General features: G+C 43.9%; 1 long non-coding RNA gene across 1 annotated transcript; it reads left to right on the forward strand.

Annotated features, from left to right (window-relative positions):
• The first annotated feature begins 11,249 nt into the window (after window positions 1-11,249).
• On the forward strand, window positions 11,250-12,371 carry LOC141130026 (uncharacterized). The gene is made up of 3 exons (XR_012241953.1): window positions 11,250-11,573; window positions 11,711-11,983; window positions 12,154-12,371. It is a non-coding gene; the product is annotated as an uncharacterized lncRNA (long non-coding RNA).
• Window positions 12,372-20,703: the final 8,332 nt, after the last annotated feature.

Genomic DNA, 20,703 nt, shown 5'->3' on the forward strand with positions numbered 1-20,703 from the left:
ACAATATGACTGGTGTGGCGGTGATCAGAGACAATATGACTGGTGTGGCGGTGATCAGAGACAATATGACTGGTGTGGCGGTGATCAGGGACAATATGACTGGTGTGGCGGTGATCAGGGACAATAAGACTGGTGTGGCGGTGATCAGGGACAACATGACTGGTGTGGCGGTGATCAGAGACAATATGACTGGTGTGGCGGTGATCAGAGACAATATGACTGGTGTGGCAGTGATCAGAGACAATATGACTGGTGTGGCGGTGATCAGAGACAATATGACTGGTGTGGCGGTGATCAGGGACAATATGACTGGTGTGGCGGTGATCAGGGACAATATGACTGGTGTGGCGGTGATCAGGGACAATATGACTGGTGTGGCGGTGATCAGGGACAATATGACTGGTGTGGCGGTGATCAGGGACAATAAGACTGGTGTGGCGGTGATCAGGGACAATATGACTGGTGTGGCGGTGATCAGGGACAATATGACTGGTGTGGCGGTGATCAGGGACAACATGACTGGTGTGGCGGTGATCAGGGACAACATGACTGGTGTGGCGGTGATCAGGGACAATATGACTGGTGTGGCAGTGATCAGGGACAATAAGACTGGTGTGGCGGTGATCAGGGACAATATGACTGGTGTGGCGGTGATCAGGGACAACATGACTGGTGTGGCGGTGATCAGGGACAATATGACTGGTGTGGCAGTGATCAGGGACAATAAGACTGGTGTGGCGGTGATCAGGGACAATAAGACTGGTGTGGTGGTGATCAGGGACAATATGACTGGTGTGGCGGTGATCAGGGACAATATGACTGGTGTGGCAGTGATCAGGGACACTGTGACTGGTGCGGCTGTGATTAGGGGCACTGTGAGTGGCTGGCGGTGATTAGAGTGACGTCAGTACAGCTCGGCCATTCAAGCTGCTGGAGCCTGCAAACCCAGAAAGAAGATCAGGTGAAGATGGAAGCCCTGTCAGGGATGACAGCGCACCACTGCAGGGCTTCGTTCTTAAGTAAGTATTTCCTAATGTGCTAGTATGCGATACATACTAGCACATTGCTTTACAGGGGATTTTTTTTTTTTACTACTGCTTTAAGATTTACTGTTGCTGAAGAGGAAAGAAAGCAACAGGAATGACACAGGCTGTGTGGAGGAAGAAAAGAAAAGCAGGAGAGATAACAAGACAAATTTTGTGTACGCGGCATTAGACTAAAACTAAATCGAAACTTGACATCAAAATTAACTACTTCCGGACCGCCGCATGCCGATATACGTCCTGACTTTGAAGGGGGGATATCGTTGTTATGGCAGCAGCTATCATCTTGTTCGGCCGGCGGTCCGCTTCAAGATAAAAGTGGTCTCTGTGGCGGATTCGCCGCAAGATCACTTTTATCGGCAGCAGGAGAGGGCTCCTCCCGCCGCACTCCGATGCCCTCCGCCACTTACCAGACAGTGTTGCCAACCCCCTGAAATGAAATTTACTGGCAGGATGCCAAAATTTACAAACAACACTAATTTTTTTTTGGGCTGGCAAAAATCCTGAAATTTAATGGCAGAGCCTCATTTTTTACTGGCACTAAAAAAAGTACCTAAAATGACAATTTTCACTGCTAAACAGTGCAAATATCAATATTTAAACTATAAACATATAGCTAGTGCTATTAGCAATGTGTTTAAGTTAAACAAAAGTCAAAAACCAACTTTCTCAACTTACATGAAGGTAAGGTTACTGTAACCCAGCCAGCACAGAGTTCCCCCTTATAACAGAGTCTGCAGGATTCCCCCTTACAGTGAAACAGAACTCTTATGTAAAGGGGAACACTGCAGATCATGATCTAAGGGGGAACTCTGATGTAAGGGCGGAGCTCTAGTGACCAGAGACCACCTCCCACAGCACGGGCTGCCGTAAATTAACGGGCGGTTGGCAACACTGTTAGGCCCCTTTCACACTGGGGCGGTTTACAGGCGTTATTGCGCTAAAAATAGTGCCTGCAAACCGCCCCTAAACAGCCTCAGCTGTTTGTTCAGTGTGAAAGCCCGAGGGCTTTCACACTGAAGCGGTGCACTGGCAGGAGAAGAAAAAATCTCCTGCAAGCCGCATCTTTGGAGCGGTGAAGGAGCGGTGTATTCACCGCTCCTAAACCGCTCCTGCCCATTGAAATCAATGGGACAGCGCGGCTATACCGCGGTAATACCGCGGCTATAGCCACGCTATACGAGGGGTTTTACCCCTTTTTCGGCCGCCAGCGGGGGGTTAAAACCGCACCACTGGCGGCCGAATACCGCGGTAAAACAGCGCTAAAAATAGCGCTGTTTTACCACCGACGCCCCCTACCGCCCCAGTGTGAAAGGGGCCTTACCGGAGTTGTCAGCAGCGGCGGAGGCGATCGGATGATTTCACTAGCTGGGCATGGAGACAAGTGAGGGGAAGATGGCCTCCACCCGTCTCCATGACATTGCAGGGTGGAAGCAACGTCAAAACGTCACTTCCTTCCATAGCTCTTAAAGGGCCATTTTTTTTATTCTTTTTTTAAATGACACATTTTTTTTATTGCATTTTAGTATAAATATGAGATCTGAGTTCTTTTTGACCCCAGATCTCATATTTAAGAAGTCCGGTCATGCTTGTTTACTATTTTCTATTACAAGGGATGTTTACATTCCTTGTAAAAGGAATAAAAGTGACACTTTTTTTTTTTAAAAACAGTGTAAAAATGAAAAATAAAAGGTAAAATAAATAAGAAAAAAATACATTTTAAACGCGCCCCGTCCCGCCGAGCTCGCGTGCAGAAGCGAACACATACGTGAGTAGGGCCTGCATATGAAAACGATGTTCAAACCACACATGGGAGGTATCACCGTGATCAGTAGAGCGAGAGCAATAATTCTAGCCCTAGACCTCCTCTGTAACTCAAAATATCCAACCTGTAGAATTTTTTAAACGTTGCCTATGGAGATTTTTAAGGGTAAAAGTTTGTCGCCATTCCACGAGCGGGCGCAATTTTGAAGCGTGACATGTTGGGTATTGGCAATTTGCTAACATTATCTTTCACAATATAAAAAAAAAATTGGGCTAACTTTACTGTTTTATTTTTTAATTAAAAAAAAAATTGTATTTTTTCCATAAAAATGCGCTTGTAAGACCGCTGCGCAAATACAGTGTGACAGAAAGTATTGTAATGACCGCCATTTTATGCTCTAGGGTGTTAGAAAAAAATGTATAATGTTTGTGGGTTCTAAGTAATTTTCTAGCACAAAAAACTGTTTTTAACTTGTAAACAACACATCTAAAAAAGAGGCTCGGTCCTTAAGTGGTTAACACTGCTGTAAAGGTTCAGGTCAGCCTCCCTCTCTAGCTAAGCCAGACATACAATCAAGGCTGGAAATGTACATATTTATTAAAGAAAGTCACATATAGTTTTTGACATCAAAGAGATGGGGAGAGTTTTCAATAAAGTGATTGCTCTGGGCTTCAACAAAATGGGACCCTCCAGCAAGAAGAAACGGGAGCAATGCTGGAAGCAATTTACACCACACACTAATATGGGTAGCATAATTAATAATGTAGAATGTATATTAATCACTTGCCGACCATCTGCCGCAGTTGTACTGCGGCAGAATGGCACAGCAGGGCGAAACGACGTTATGTAACGTCGCTTCGCCCTGTGACCACTAGGGGGGGTGTGCGCGCCGCCAGAGGCACGTGCCCACTGCTCACCTACGGAGCCGATGTGAGTGCCCGGCGGTTGCGATCACCGCCAGGCTCCTGCGATCGCTCGGGGCACACGGAGAACCGTGATCTGTGTGTGTAAACACACAGTTTCTGGTTCTTTGAGGGGAGAACAGACAGATCGTACATATATCGTATATACAGAGTATGAACAGCGATCTGTCATCTCCCCTGCACAGTCCCATCCCCCTTCAGTTAGAACACACAATAGGGAACACATTAACCCCTTGATTGCCCCCTAGTGGTCAACCCCTTCACTGCCAGTGACATTTTTACAGTAATCAATGCATTTTCATAGCACTGATCACTGTAAAAATGCCAATGGTCCCAAAAATGTGTCAAAATTGTCAGACGTGTCCGTCATAATGTTGCAGTCCCGATAAAAATCGCAGATCGCCGCCATTACTAGTGCAAACCAATCAATATATGCTTATTGTGATTTTTTTTACCAAAAAATATGTAGAAGAATATATATCGGCCTAAACTGAGGAAAAAAAAAAGTAATAAATATTGCGTTTTTTTCAAAATTGTTGCTCTTCTTTCGTTTATAGCGCAAAAACTAAAAAACGCAGAGGTGATCAAATACCACCAAAAGAAAGCTCTATTTGTGGGGAAAAAAGGACATCAATTTTGTTTGGGTGCAACGTCGCAGGACCGCGCAATTGTCAGTTAAAGCGAAGCAGTGTTGAATCGCAAAAAGTGCTCTGGTCAGGAAGGGGGTAAAATCTTCCAGGGCTGCAGTGGTTAATTGTTATCAAACTGTTATTGGTAAAGTTCCACTCTAATAAAACATTTGTAACTTTGGCTCTTAAGAGATACACTATATAGTCAACAGTATTGTGACACCTGCCTTTACATACATATGAATTTTAATGGCATCCCAGTCTTAGTTTGTAGAGTTCAATATTGAGTTGGCCCACCCTTTGCATCTATAACAGCTTCAGCTCTTCTGGAAAGGCTGTTCACAAGGTTTAGGAGTGTGTCCAAACTCGCTCATCCATATCTTTATGGACCTTGCTTTGTGCACTGGTGCGCAGTTATGTTGGAACAGGAAGGAGTCATCCTCAAACTGTTCCCACAAAGTTGGGAGCATGAAATTGTCCAAAATGCCTTGGTATGCTGACGCCTTCACTGGAACTAAGGGGCCAAGTCCAACCCCTGGAAAACAACCCCACACCATAATCCCCCCTCCACCAAATGATTTAGACCAGCGCACAAAGCAAAGTCCATGAAGACATGGATCAACGAGTTTGAGGTGGAGGGACTTGATTGGCCTGCACAGAGTCCTGACCTCAACCCGATAGAACACCTTTGGGTGAATAAGAGCAGAGACTGCGAGCCAGGCCTTTTCCTCCACATCAGTGCCTGACCTCACAAATGCACTTCTAGAAGAATGGTTAAACATTCCCAGACACTCCTAAACCTTGTGGACAGCCTCCCCTGAAGAGTTGAAGCTGTTATAGCTGCAAAGCGTGGGCCAACCTAATATTGAACCCTATGGACTAAGACTGGGATAGCTTTAAAATTCATGTGCATGTAAAGGCAGGTGTCCCAATACTTTTGACAATATAGTGTATGTGCTGTGCTGATGATCTATGCTTTGACCTAAGACATTCCCAGTCTCCAACTGGTGGTTACCAGAGCACCCAGCTACTTCTTGGCTTGTCCAGGAATGTTTGCTTCTAGCACTGCCCACCATCTGCTGTACAGGGGGATCTCCGGAGGCTGAAAACGAGACAAATTCAGGTATTACAATATTTGTATGTAAAATGACACAACTGCATCAAATTATGTTTTTTCAAATACTGTTTATATTTGCCTAGAGTTTAGATTTGAAGTTAAAGTCATTGTAAGGGTTTGTTTTTTTTGTTTAATAACAAACATATTATACTTACCTCCACTGTGCAGCTCGTTTTGCACAGAGTGGCCCCGAACCTGCTCTTCTGGGGTCCCCCGGCGCCTATCGCGGCTGCTCCCCACATCAGATAACCCCCTCGGAAAAACGCTCTCGGGGGATTACCTTGCGGGCGCACTCCCGAGTCCAGCATTCAGCGTCCATAGAGGCCGAATGCAGGACTTGGCCCCGCCCCCCGGCACCTGCGTCATTGAATTTGATTGACAGCAGCGAGAGCCAATGGCTGTGCTGCTATCAATCTATCCAATTAAGAGCCGAAAACCCCAGGCAGAGAGACAGCGCATCCCCGTGGGTCAAGTTCTAGGGCTCAGGTAAGTAAAATGGGGGGGGGGGGGCGGTCACTGCCAAGTGTTTTTTTCACCTTAACGCATATGATACATTAAGTTGAAAAAACGCGTAGGTTTACAACACCTTTTCCTGTGAAGACCGGAAAATGCGAGGGCTGGGGTAAGAATTTAAGAAATAGCTTACTGGGGAAGATTTATTTCATTGTGTCCAATTTGCTAAACCAAAAAAAAAAAAAAACCCTGCGTGTTTAATACAACTTTAATTAACTACTTCCAGCTACTTGGATTTCTAGTGGTTTGTATGTTTACTGCTGCATGTTCATTGTCCCCATTACACAATAATTTCCTATAACTGATTACTCATTTTTTTGTTAATTGCCTTTGTTCTCAGATCATACATTTTGTTGCCTGGCATAAAATCTCATCCAGTTTTTTTTGGTTACCAATTTAAACTGGGGCTCTCTGTTGCAAAGCTAAGACCTAAGAGGTTTGTAATCCAGTACAAACTGTTCAACATAACATAAACTGATTCAGATAACTAGGCAGTAAAACAAACACTACAGTTCTTCCGCAAAGATGTAAAAGAGTACAGTATGGTTTTTTTACAAAATCAGGAAGTAACCACATCCTGGAAACCGATCCATACAATAGAATTTCAAACAAGTTTACCAGAAGGAGGTGTTCAAGAACAAAATGTATCATGCTTCACACATTAGTGGTGGGAAGCTGTCTTTAAAATGTTATCTACTCTATCTTTACTAGCAGACTTTAACTGTAAAGCCTCCATAGCAAACCATACTGGTATGATAGACATTCCAGCAAGGTAGGTTTGAGTTTGAATAAGTGATAAGTGCTATTCCTATTTTTTTCTGTTAGCCTATGGCAGGGGTCTCCAAACTTTTCAAACAAAGGGCCACTTTATTGTCCTTCAGACTTTAGAAGGGCCGGGTTGTGGCCTGCAGGGGCAGAAAATGTCACGGGCCCAGCATCAGTAAGAACAAATATGGCCTCAGGGTTGGTGGTCAATAGAACGAGGAGTATTCCCCCTATTATTAGGAGGAATAGTATTCTATCATTGGTATTGATGTAAGATATAGTGCACCATTGTTGGTGTCAGTGGGAGGAATTGTGCCCCAGATCAAGGCTAGCAAAGGGCCACATCTGGCCCTCGGGCCGCAGTTTGGAGACCTCTGGCCTATGGTATCAGGTTATCCTTTGCAGTCTGAATGGTATAAAGAGGCAACGGTCTGCCAAAGAAGCAGTTTGATATACTGGGTCAGCTACTAGCCTCTTGGGAACTCCATCAGGAAAATCTATAACCATTTTGGAGTCTCACACCTACAGAGAGGTTCCACCAGTTCTGTTACATTCTCCATAGTGTAAACCAAATCTGAAATCCAAAGACGGTGGAATCAGCCACTAGTGGTACCCCTGAGAGCCATACAAATTCAAAAACTGAAATGTTAGTTGTGGGGTGATTACACTTTTAAGGGCATTTTGACACTGAGGCGGTGGGGGTGTCGGCGGTAAAGTGGCGCTATTCGGCCGCTAGCAGGGCACTCTTAACCCCTGCTAGTGGCTGATAAAGGGTTAAAAAGGCGCTGCTGCCAAAGTGCCTGCAAAGCGCTTCGGCAGCGCTGGCAATCGATTTCAATGGCAGGTGCGGTTTAGGAAAACTGTATACAGCGCTCCTAAACTGCCCCAAAGATGCTGCTTGCAGGACTTTTTCTAGTGTCCTGCAAGCGCACCACTCCAGTGTGAAAGCCAGAGTGCCAGGAGAGGCTTGTAGTGTAGCTACTGGCATCCTTCTGAAAATGCCATGACAGCCAATTGCCTGGCTGTTATGTTAACCCACTGGCTTCATATATTCACAGACCTAGAGCACGTATGCAGATAAGGAAAAGCAGAGAAAAGTCCTTATCAACATACTTGTCCTAATTTAATAACTCTTGACAGCTGGGCAACTATCATTTTCTTATTGAGAAGTTAAAGTATTTTAGGTTTAAAATAGAAATGAAAGGCAAAACATTTTTGTATAAATATAAAAAAACATTATATAATACTTTTTTCCCCTTTTTTGTAAGTGATTACATATCATCTGTTCTCAGCTGCATAAGAGCTAGGGGAGGAGAAACAACAGCACACTGATCTGGAGCCTCCTTACCAGTTGATGCCTTTTTCGTGGAAACGTTGGATGGAGCCAATTCTGTGACGTTATTCCGCATAAGTAGGCTGGAAAGGAGGGAGGTGTCAACCCAGTAGGCACTGTATATTTTTCTAGAGGTAAGCCCCCATCCCAATTTTTGCCAAACCTAAGCACCCCCTGAAGGAGTGCGATTCCTCTAGCGGGACTTTTTTCACGGGGTTACCTCTAATAAAGTAGAAAGTAGTAGAAGTTTATAGTTTTTGCATAAAAGTATTGTAGTTTATTAATTTAGCATCTAAAAATTATTACACATGACCTAACCATATAGACAATAAAATGGATGCATGTAAATGGGAAAAAGTAATTCTACAAATAAATGACCAAATGCAATGATACAGGTAGTAAATAACCAATGATCATAGAACCCGACGTTTCGAGGTAAGCAAAAGGGGTTGACCTCTTCTTCAGGGGTAACGACAATTGGTCAAAATGGATATTTCATCTAGAAAATTAACAAAAAGCAGAGCAAACAAAAATGGATGAATATCTCAGGCATTCACAGCAGGAGGCAGTAGAGAGCATCTAGTTTACATTATAAAGGTCAATAGACATTAACATATGTTACATATTTAGTAAGTTCCAGGCATATACATGCAGAGATTTCATACTGGCTCCCACTTCCTCCAGGTGCAGGGGGTAGCGATGGGGACCTCGTGTGCCCCATCGTATGCCAACCTGTACCTGGGGGAGTGGGAGCGCATGATTAACCAATCCGAGGAGCTGGCTCCTTTCATGATGAATGTGAGCCTATGGCTCACATTCATCGATGATGTCTTCCTTGTTTGGGACGGCCCACAAGATCAACTGGAACCTTTCTTAGAATGTTTGAACACAAATAATTTCAATTTGAGTTTTACAATGACCTGTGACAATTCTTCCATAACTTTCTTACAGCGGGCAATACTATATTACATGCTAGCAGCTTTCATCCAACACCCCTAATTGCATCCATCCCTTTCAGTCAGTACTTGAGGACACGCAGAAATTGCACAGATGACACAACCTTTAGAAGAGAGGCTGATCTCCTGAGGGAGAGACTATTACTGCGGGGTTACTCTAAATCATGCCTCAAAAAGGCCTACAATCGGGCAGTAGTGAAACCCAGGAAAGAATTGCTTTACAATCCATCCTCTAAAAATATCAAAAAGAATCCAATTTCGATTATAACCAAATACTGCAACCAGCATGAAACCTTCAAAAAAATCGCCAATAAGTATTGGCATCTTCTTTCAATGGACCCCACTATAGGCCCATATGTGAGCAAACACCCGGTCTTTACATTCAAAAGAGCCAGATCTCTCAAGGATTACCTGGTGTCCAGTGAATACCACGATTCCGGACACCAGGATCCGTGCAAATACCCAGGTACATTTACTTGTGGGGGGTGCAACTACTGCCGCTTTATGAACACCACGCGCAATATAACACTCCCAAATGGCGAACGTTACCGCCCTAAACACTATGCGAATTGCCAAACAGCTAATGTAGTCTACCTATTTTTATGTAACTGCTTTTGTTTCTATGTGGGCAAAACTATTCAGCCCTTTTGGCGACGCGCCTATCGACACATCCTATCCATGCAGACCAGTAATCCAAGCCTCCCCCTGGGAAGACATGTGAGAGACCTACATGAAGGAATCACTCCGAAGATTTCCTTCCTGATTCTAGACAGAATACACCCTGGTATCAGAGGAGGCGACACCAACAAAATATTAATGCAGGCCGAACAAAGGTGGATTTTTCGCTTGAATGCGACTATGCCACCTGGCCTCAATGCAACCACCTCCTTCAGACCCTTCCTGGAGGGTTTCTCCTCAGGAGGATCTGAATGGGAACCTCCACAATAGGATCGCCCCCCCCCCCCCCCCCTTTTATTTAAATTGAGGTAGTCCTTTGCCTACCTGGACTATCTGTATTCCTTGTTTATTGATTATTATTTTTTACCCACTATAGTAATCTCGTACTCTCACGTGACTGGATAAATACATACACTCTGGGAATATGCCCCTGGCCAGGGATGGTCTTTGGAATTGATAGGACACATAAACTAATAAGATTATAGATATATTCATAGTTTGAACATGTTATTCCTGTTTAGCCTGTGATATAATATACTGTTTAAAATATATAATGGAACAACTCCTTCCTGTCATTTCAGGACTTTTTCTGATCCAGTGGGACCGTCCCTCCCGACCACACGGAGATCCATCAAGTATCGGTGTTCTTATATTCATTCTCTTTTTACCTCCTCCTTCTTTGCTTTTCTCCTCCTCCCTTTCCTAGGAGGATTCTCCCTCCTTCTCCTCCTATATGACAGCATTTTCTCTTCTTTCCTCCCCTGTTTACTTTCTGCTGTCACTTCTCCATTCACTGTTACTTCCTTCTTTACACGCTTTTCTACATGTCTGTGTCCCCTATTTCTGTTGGTTTTTTTTTTTTTTGTTTTTGTTTTTTTTTTCTTACCATTTATCCTATCACTTTCACTCATTTCCCTTCCATCCATCCAGGCCTGGGCTGTGTTGTTAGCTCACTCAGCGCACCCGGGGGAGACCGAGGAGCGCTCCCTTCAGAGCACTCCCGGACCCCCCCTCTCTTTGGCAGTCTGTGTCATGGATCTCCACGACAACGGGCACGCCAGCTCTGCGTTGCGGGACTTCTAGACGCATGGGGGAATCCTTCACGTCGTGCTGGCTCCGCCCCCCGCCGAGCACAGCGCTGTTATACATGTCCATCCCCTCCCTGCTGTGGATGCTTTCACTCCAGGGAGTGTTTCGTGGGGATGACGCTATGCGTCGCTCTGCCCGGGGTATATCCTAGACCAGGGGTCTCAAACTGGTGGCCCTCCAGCTGTTGTAAAACTACAAGTCCCATGAGGCTTTGCAAGGCTGACAGTTACAAGCATGACTCCCACAGGCAGAGTCGTGATGGGACCTGTAGTTTCGCAACAGCTGGAGGGCCGCCAGTTTGAGACCCCTGTCCTAGACAGACATCTCACGTCCTCCCTAAAAGAGGAAAAAAAAAAAAACTTGTGACCGCCCCATACTCATGGTTCAGCCAATCAGGCTGCTGATTGGACATCCCCACCCACTGCAATTAAACACACATTTAAACTCCTCCAGCACTGAATTAATCAGCTGCTACTGACACCACACAGACGTGCTTGGAGGAAGCTGAGACAGGCAGGTAAATGCATGGACCCCCTCTGGTTGGGATGTTTGGAAATTTTACAGACGGTTAACCGTTTACTTACCTATAATATTTCCCTGATGTGTTTTATAATCTGCAGACTTATGCGTACTCACACCCAACTAGGGAACCTGCATATTTCCTTGGACTCCTGCCCATTTTGATTCTGGGGTATTATTCAAATACTTCCTGCTGCTGAAATTGGGACCCATGATCTGGTTCCTTTTATCCTCAGTTTTTAGGTACGTGTTATATATGTTCTATATTGACAATCTCGGGTGAATCTGCTAACCCCAATACTCCTTACAATTCTGAGAATAGTATTGTATTTATACTAGGCTCTCTTTTTAAGACTCTCATTGAAATATTTTCATTGCAGCAGGATTGTACCCCCCACCCTCTAACTCCATCAAACAGGCTGTCTCAAGCCTTCGCAGTGAGGGGAGGACTGTGTCTGTTCTTATATTGGGGATATCCTTTGTGAAGCAACCTCAGTCCACCCTGGTTCTTTTTCCTGTGATTCACCTGGTATCTTCCCTATCTTCTTGAGCCTCGGTTCTGTGATCCCTGTGTGGCCTTGACGGGCGGCAAATTCTTGATTCGCATTGGATGCTGATAATGTCCCTGGGAGTGTTTATATGAATCTTAAGGGGTCAGTATGAAATCTCTGCATGTATATGCCTGGAACTTACTAAAGATGTAACATATGTTAATATCTATTGACCTTTATAATGTAAACTAGATGCTCTCTACTGCCTCCTGCTGTGAATGCCTGAGATATTCATCCATTTATGTTTGCTCTGCTTTTTGTTAATTTTCTAGATGAAATATCCATTTTGACCAATTGTCGTTACCCCTGAAGAAGAGGTCAACCCCTTTTGCTTACCTCGAAACGTCGGGTTCTATGATCATTGGTTCTTTACTACCTGTATCATTGCATTTGGTCATTTATTTGTAGAATTACTTTTTCCCATTTACATGCATCCATTTTATTGTCTATATGGTTAGGTCATGTGTAATGATTTTTAGATGCTAAATTAATAAACTACAATACTTTTATACAAAAACTATACTACTTTCTACTTTATTAGAGGTAACCCCGTGAAAAAAGTCCCGCTAGAGGAATCGCACTCCTTCAGGGGGTGCTTAGGTTTGGCATGAGTAGGCTGGTGCCGACTGCCGCTGTGCATAGTATTGTGTTTGTCACCGCTGGTTTTTAACTTAAAAAATGTAAGTGTAATCCAAGCACTTATTAAATTATCTTTCTAAACGTATTACACTACAGAGTCTCCATATGTCTTTACAAATGTTGTGAATGAGGACTGGGCGAGTTCCATTTATCTGACACTCGGGAGTGGAACAGAGGGAGTCTCCTTCCTGCTTCTGATTTCTCTTAAAACATTATAAGCGAGTGAGATCGCTATAATTTGAGATCATAGCTATCCGGTAAGAGGCGTATATTGAGTGTGGTGGAAGTTCCCTTCTATAGCACCGCTTTCATGTTCTGTCCAAGGCACGTTTTAACCCTAAATATTCACTTTAAGAATTAATCCTTCGTTTTGGTTTGCACATAAGAAATTTTTTTCTGAACTGTCATAAAATGGACTTTATGTATCAAACATTCTAATATTTTTTTTGGATCATGTTTATTTGTATGGATTTGTTGTCACTATTTATTTGCACACACTGTTGATTTATTGTTGATACACATATTGGTTTATTAGAGGAGTGCCCCAGTTTATCTATTTTATTTTATGTTGAGCCTTGTGTTTGGACTCACTGGGTTACAGCCTGTGGCGGCCCGTCCATAAGGGGTGCATGGGCGCCGCCCCCCTAATCCATGCGCCCGGCCCCAAATCTACATTCAGGGTGCCGGACGCATCCTGGACGCATGTCATATGACCACACCCCCTTATGACCTCACAGTCCCAGCATGCCCCGGGACTGTGATGTCATAGGGGGCGGGGTCACCGCCCATATAAGTCCGTTGCGGAGCGCACAGAGACCATTCCGGCTGGAGAGAGCGTCGTGTCAACATCTCTGGAAGAGAAGAGGGAAGAAGACGATCCAGAAGTCCGGACCACCGCTGGCAAAAGAGCGCCAGAAGATAGTGGTGGAGCCGGCAGAAGATGCAGACACCGGGAGAAGACGCCGGAGAGACCCCCGAAGTCGGAAGAAGACCCCGGAGCTGCCTAATAAATTACTTTTAAAACCTGTGTACTGTGTTTTTTATTGACACTTTTTTCTCTAGGTGAATGTACGATGTACCCCATACTTATTCACATAGGGTGGGGGGCCGGGGTCTGGGGGCCCCCTTATTAAAGGGGGCTCCCAGATTCCGATAAGCTCCCCCCTCCCCCAAAGCACCCACCCCCCCATGTTGAGGGCATGCGGCCTGGTACGGCTCAGGAGGGGGGGGGGCGCTCGCTCGTCCTCACTCCCCTTTATGACCGGCCAGGCTGCGTGCTCGGATAAGGGTCTGGTATGGACCTTGGGGGGGGGGACCCCCACGCCGTTTTTTCGGCATAGGGGGTTCCTCTTAATATCCATACCAGACCGAAGGGCTTGGTATTCCCCAGAGGGGAATTCCCTCGCGGCCGCTGCAGTAGGAAAATGTGTTTTTTTTCCTATTGCAGCTAGCGCGAGATGTACAGTACCCTGCCGCCGAGAACCAGCGCGATCCGATCGCACTGGAAACATTCTCGCGGCTGCGTACTGTAGTTTGTACAAAAGTCCGATGGCTTTGTGTACACACGATCGGACTTTGCTCCATCGGACTTTTGTTGCCGGAAAGTTTGTCCGTTCGCACAGCCAACAAAAGTCCGATGGAGACTGAAAAAGTTTGTCCGATGGAGCGTACACACGGTCGGATGTTGCTCCAAAACAGCTAATTTGCATGTTTGTTGTCAAAAAGTCCGATCATGTGTACGGCCCTTTAGACAGACTCAATATTGTTGAAATCAGGACTTTGTAATAGCTATACCATCTTTTCCAAGTCTCTTTGTTCTTCTTTTCCTGAATTTTGTTTTCTGACAAACAGATATTCTATAGAAAAACATCAAAATATGAAACAAACCACATTCACAAAATAATCAAACAAAAATTCCAGGAATATAAAACTGACCTGGACTCTGGATATATAACAAATTACCTTCTTGGATTTGGAGATTTTTAAGAAAGATAGTAGCTTCCACACAAGAAATCATTTCTGATCGACAGACCATTATGCATATATCCCGCTGAATAGTTGCCATCATCAAAGATGGTTGTGTAATATCTCTAAAATTTATAAGGCTTCAACGTAATTGTTCATCAGAGGACGAGTATTTGTCCCAGTCCCAGGTTTTAGCAACTAGATTTAAACAGAGGGGTTATGCACATTCTGCCATTAATAAAGAAATTGAGAGAGTCAGGGCTCTTGATAGAAGTACTATTGTGGCAGACAAGATTAAACCCAATAGTAACACTGTGGGCTCAAATTAATTAAAAATGATAATTGATTACAGTATACAGCATAAAGAGTTTGATAGGATTGTAGCTAGGCATTGGCCCATTTTAAAATATGATCGTATTTTAGGACCATTACTTCCAGATCACCCTGAATTTATATACCGTAAGGCTCCCTTACTTCGAGATAATCTTGCTCCAGGAGTCATCAATCTACCTAGAATTATTGAGAATAAGCTTTTCAATTTCCTATCAGGATTTTACGCATGTGGTCGCTGTGCGACTTGCAGGAATGCTAAATTTAATATCAAATAACGAAAGGTTTTTAATTCATCAGTTACTAAAAAACAGTATCCGATTAAGGATCTTATTACTTGTGGACGTAGTTTATATGCTCAAATGCAACTGTGGCCTGCAATATATAGGGAGGACCTCTAGAGCCTTACATGTGCGCGTAGGCGAGCATATAAATGATATTAAAAAGGGTTTAAAAATACACAGCTTATCTAGACACTTTAAAGCATGTCATCAGTGTGACCCAAAACATTTGAAATTTTGGGGAATAGAGAAAGTCGCTAGACACTGGCGAGGTGGCAACTTCATTCGCCAGCTTAGTCGGCGTGAGTCTTTTTGAATATACGAGACCAGGGTTTTAATTCCTGCTGGCTTAAATGTTGAGTTCGACCTCAATTGTTTTATTTCTAATAGATAGGATTGTATGTATCATAAGGATGGAGTTTGTTTTATCTTAAATTGTCATTTTTTTATGTAGTATAGTTTTTATATATTTCTGTTTTTTTGCATGTTAGTGCTATTTGTACCTTGAGGATGGCTGTGGATGACGCCAGACGGATTTTAAGGTTTTATTTTGTTATAGGTTATATTTAATGTGTGTCCTTTCTATTAAGGCATCTTGGGGTGTATTCCCCTTTAAATTTAGAAACCAGGATGTCTTCTCTGTCTAATGTTAGTTAACATCGAGGTTGGTTTTAACCTATGTTTCTAATTATGACTGAGTGACATAGGTCTTTTTATTTGTGTCTCTGTTCGTATTGAGATAATTTTATCCTATTACGAACGGCTCCCTTCATGCTTATATACTGGCGTGTTTTTTACATTGCGGTTGCGCCGCTGTGTGTGGGAGTCTATTGGTTTGTTTGGTCTCCATGGCAATATAAATAGCAGCGGGCTGCCGACATGTCTCTGACCCCATGCTGAAGAAGTCCCACCCACAGAACATAACGCGTATGGGAAGAGGAGTTACATCTGGCGTCACCCGCAGCCATCTTTCTGTTTGGAAACCAGACGTTTTACGAGCTTGTTTGCTAGCACTCGACCGGAGTGCTGTGTTTGTGAGTAAATCTGCTTCTTTTTACGACTATTCAAATAAATATTTACTAGATTGTTCCCTTTCTTTGTCCATATGCGCTATGTGACCACCGGCCGGATCGCTTACGATCGGTACCCCATGTGTGGGTCAAATGCTGTGTGACCTTTACAGGTCGGGTGAGATGAGGTGAGAGGCTGCAGTATCTGGTGGATGGGCTGAAATCACCTCTTTACTGTTTTTGTCCAAGATTGAACTTTAGGAGGTTCCTTTCACTTACAAGATTGGTTTTTCATCAAGCAGATGAATCTATAAACCCAACTTTACACTTTTAAAACATTAGACATCATAATCTATCCCATCCCTCTGATGCAGCTCAATGGCAGTTACAGATCAAACAGAGGCTAAGATGGCAACTTCTTTGGCTGAAAAGGATAGGAGGGTTTAATTCCACTATAAAGTAGAACCAATCCCTCCCATCCTTTACAGCCAAGGAGGATGCCATCTAGGCCTGTGTTTGATGTGCATTTGCCATGGTGTTGCACATGTGATCAGTTTTGAAAGAAGCCATTTGATGACTTGACAGTTCGGTTGAGAGCAGAAATGATCATGACAGTTATCGTTCATGGCATGCCTTGAATGTAACTGTTTTGAGAAACCATTAAAGTGATGGGTTTAAGCAGAAGCATAGCTTGAAGTTTGTGGGCCCTGATGCAAAAGTTCACCTGAGGGCCCCCACTACCACCGCACGCCAAGATACTCCTACTGCGCACTTAGATACTCCAAGTGGCTAAAGAGTTATTCCAGATCTTTATTTACATATTGAGAGGGTAATTCTAAAGATTTTGGGGAAACGGTCCACCTTTTGATATACCTCTCCATTTCTTTTCAATACCCTGGAGAAGAGATAGGCAATCTTTTAGAGATGGAGATCTACCTGAAAAACATGAAAGAGATCAAAGTTTACCAGGGTTTTTATTTTTAAGATATTAACTATTAGTGCCGGTTTATACTAGTGCAATGCGGGAACACCCGAAATCGCACCCGACTCGCACGACAGTTTACACTGCCATATGCAAACTGCTGGGGGTGTCAATACAATGTTAGTGACACCCCCATTTCAGCTCACATATCGTACTGCGAATTGACAGTTCAGACATGAATCAGATCGCATGAGTGTTTACACCCATGCGATCCGATTCTGGTGCAGACCAAAAAAAAGGGTCCTGTGAGAGTTTGGTCCGAACGCAATGCAAATTCAGCCATACTATCTGTAAGGCTAAAATCGCATTTCACGGACATGGCATGTGATTCGCACTGCAGTGCAGTGCGAATCACATGCGTTCTCGCAGAGCGCACCTATGTGAACTGGTACTCAAGGTCTAACTAAATAGTAAGGAAAAGGTCGAAAAATATTATACAACAAATGTCACTGTAAAAATATAAGCTTAGCCTACCTTAAAAGTGGACAGTGTCAGTAGAGCAGTGGACAGTGTGTGGAAAGTGTCTGCAGGGCAGTGAACAGTGTCAGTAGGGCAGTGGACAGTCTGTGGAAAGTGTCTGCAGGGCAGTGAACAGTGTCAGTAGGGCGGTTGATGGTGTCAGTAAAGCAGTGGATGTTTCAATAGGACAGTGGATGGTGTAATTTAGTAGAGCAGTGGACAGTGTCAGTATGGCATTGGACTTTGTCAGTAGGACAGAGGACGGGGTCAGTAGTGCAGTGGATGGTGTCAGTAGGGCAGTGGACAGTGTAGTAATTTTTATGTATGTCATATTATTTTGTTTTTATTTTTTACCATGTAATTTTATTTTTTATTATTTTTTACATTCTTTAGCAGCCGTGCTGGAGGCTTTGCACCTAATGTCTCACTTTTGAGACTGAGAACTGGAGATTAAGGACCCAGCATCAGCAGCACAGAATGAATGGACAGGAATAGCTGTGTACAGAGTTTCCCATGCATTTACAAACCAAAGCTTTAGTTATGAATGAACACAGTGGGTGATCGGTACCAATCACTCACTGTGTTCATTCAGAAAAGGAAGGGGCTGGTAAATTACCTATTTATCACCCCCTCCTCGTTCTCCATCCTAAAACATCCCCTGCAGCAGCTGATGGGAGATTAGAGGGGAGAAGGAGGCAGCGCTGTGGAGGGGGGGACAGGGGAGCACACAGGGGGCCCAGGCAGCAGAAATAGGAGTAACCTGGACAGGAGAGGAGGCGGAGGCAGCATATAAAATAATTGATCCCCTCCATTTCCCTTCTGTAGCTGCTGAATGCCAGTGGGATGGAGAGGAGGAGAAGCAGGTTTTCAGTGGTTGCAGGAGAAATGGAGGGGATTGGTTCCTGTATATGCCACTCCTCCTGTGCAAGTGTAAATCTGAATGTGGCAGGGAGGTTGCACAGGTCCCCGGGAACATGGACAGAATCGCCATTGCAACCCCTGAGATCCCTGAAGCTATGCCAGTGGGTTTAGTGCCGCTTTAAATTGACTGACAACTGTGATGTCATCCACCTGCCTGTCCACCTCAGCCAATCAGTGAAAGTTTGTATTTATTCAGAAAATACCAAGTTTCCTGTGAATGACTCAGCAGCACTCAGCCAGACTTGATTTTGTTCCGGTACAGACAGGAAGTTCACATTTGACTGCTGAGGCCACATACAGTTTATATAGCGCTGCAACTGTTAAGGAAGGAAATAATTTGTTTGGACCAGCTTGGTCCAAACAAACTTTAAATGTCATTAAAATATGGAGACCAGCTTTAAATATTCTAATACTACGTGGATATAAAGAATAACAAGACTGTATACTTTGAGCATAATTAAACCTTTGTAGTTACTTCACTGTATTTGTCATAACATAAGTCTTTTTCAAATTAATATAACAGGTTGGTATTGCTTAATTAAAGTAGTTGTAAAGGCACAAGGTTTTTTATCTTAATACATTCTATGCATTAGGATAAAATAACTGTGTGCAGCAGCCCCCCTTAGCCCCCCTAATACTTACCCGAGCCCCCCTAATACATACCTGAGCCCATCTCGATCCAGCAATGTTGCACATAAGGCTCACCTGTGTGGGACTTTCCCGCCTGATTGACTGAGACAGCAGCGGGGCACCATTGGCTCCTGCTGCTGTCAATCAAAGTGAGTGAGCCAATGAAGAGAGAGGGGGCGGGGCCAGACCACAGACCCGTGTCTAAATGGACACACAAAGCAGCAGCTCGGCTTGCTTGCTATGGGGGCACTCAGCAGGAGGGAGGGGCCAGAAGCGCAACAGCGAGGGACCCTAGAAGAGGAGGATCTGGGCTCCTCTGTGCAAAACCACTGCACAGAACAGGTAAGTATAACATTATTATTTTTAAACAAAATAATCTAGACTTTAGTATCACTTTAGAGGGTTCGAATCCCAGACGATTCAGCAGGGACCAGCTGAGACAACTCCCCTATCCCCCCCCCCCCCCCATCAGGAGAACATAATAGCTTCGGGGAGAATCAAGCAATTTATTTTCCTGCAACCAGAATTTGTTCCATCTATGGCCAGCTTAAGTGTCATCACTTATCACTCGTACATTCCAGTTACAGTGTATTAATATGTCTTCTACAATTCAAATCACATGAAATACTGTATATAAAACTTATACTGTGAAATAGCATCATTGCCTATTAAAAAAATAACAAATAGCTTTAAACTTGAGGAGTGGCATTCAATTGCACAGACAGCATCAGAATCACTCATCAATACTTCTATTATAGAAGCAAATTATAAGGTTCTCTTGAGATGGTACATGGTGCTGACCACATTGGCTACCTATGTCCCGGGAGCTTTTCCAAAGTGTTTTCGAGGCTCCGGTCAGGAAGGAACAGCATACCATATTTGGTGGCAAAGGTGAGGCAATTTTGGATCAGAGTTTACAATTTCATTTTTTCCTTTACTCAAATCAGTCTAACCAAATCTCCCAAACATGCCTGGCTGGGTTGCAAAGTTGATGAAGCCTCGAAAAAAAAGAGACGACTCCTCACTTTTACATTTGTATCTGCTAGAATCACCATAGCTAGCAATTGGAAGGCAGCTGCCATTCCATTTGACCAGATTAAGCACAAGCTTTCCTGGCTCGTGGTCAATGAAAGACTCTCGGCAGTTTTAAATGACAAGATGAAGGTGTTTGAAAAAGTCTGGGGCCCGTGGATCAGATACTTGACTAATAGTCCCCAGACTATACCTGATTAATATGCATACTTCCCATGGGAATGAGGGACACCTATCAGCAAAAGTATGCAGGCATAGGACACACCCCTTACCACGCCCCCTTAAAGGAGAATTGTACAAAAAAAAAAAATAAGATTGGTTAAACCCACAAGTGTTTTTTTTACCACTACTATTACTTTTTTTTGGCTTTTTGAATCTACAAATGCAGCAATTTAGAAATCAAATTAAAGGTTTTGCACTGGGAAACACTTTTTGATAGATAAGTGCATTTATACATCTATATAGATCAGACCAAAATGAGGAACAGAGGGACAATGCTCGAAATCAGGGACAGTTGGGAGGGATGAATATGCCGTCGGGTGGCATGGGCCAGAGCGCCCCCCCCTTTCCCTT

This window comes from Aquarana catesbeiana, linkage group LG02 (genome assembly GCF_042186555.1).
Source record: "Aquarana catesbeiana isolate 2022-GZ linkage group LG02, ASM4218655v1, whole genome shotgun sequence".
In the NCBI taxonomy this organism is placed as follows: Eukaryota; Metazoa; Chordata; class Amphibia; order Anura; family Ranidae; genus Aquarana; species Aquarana catesbeiana.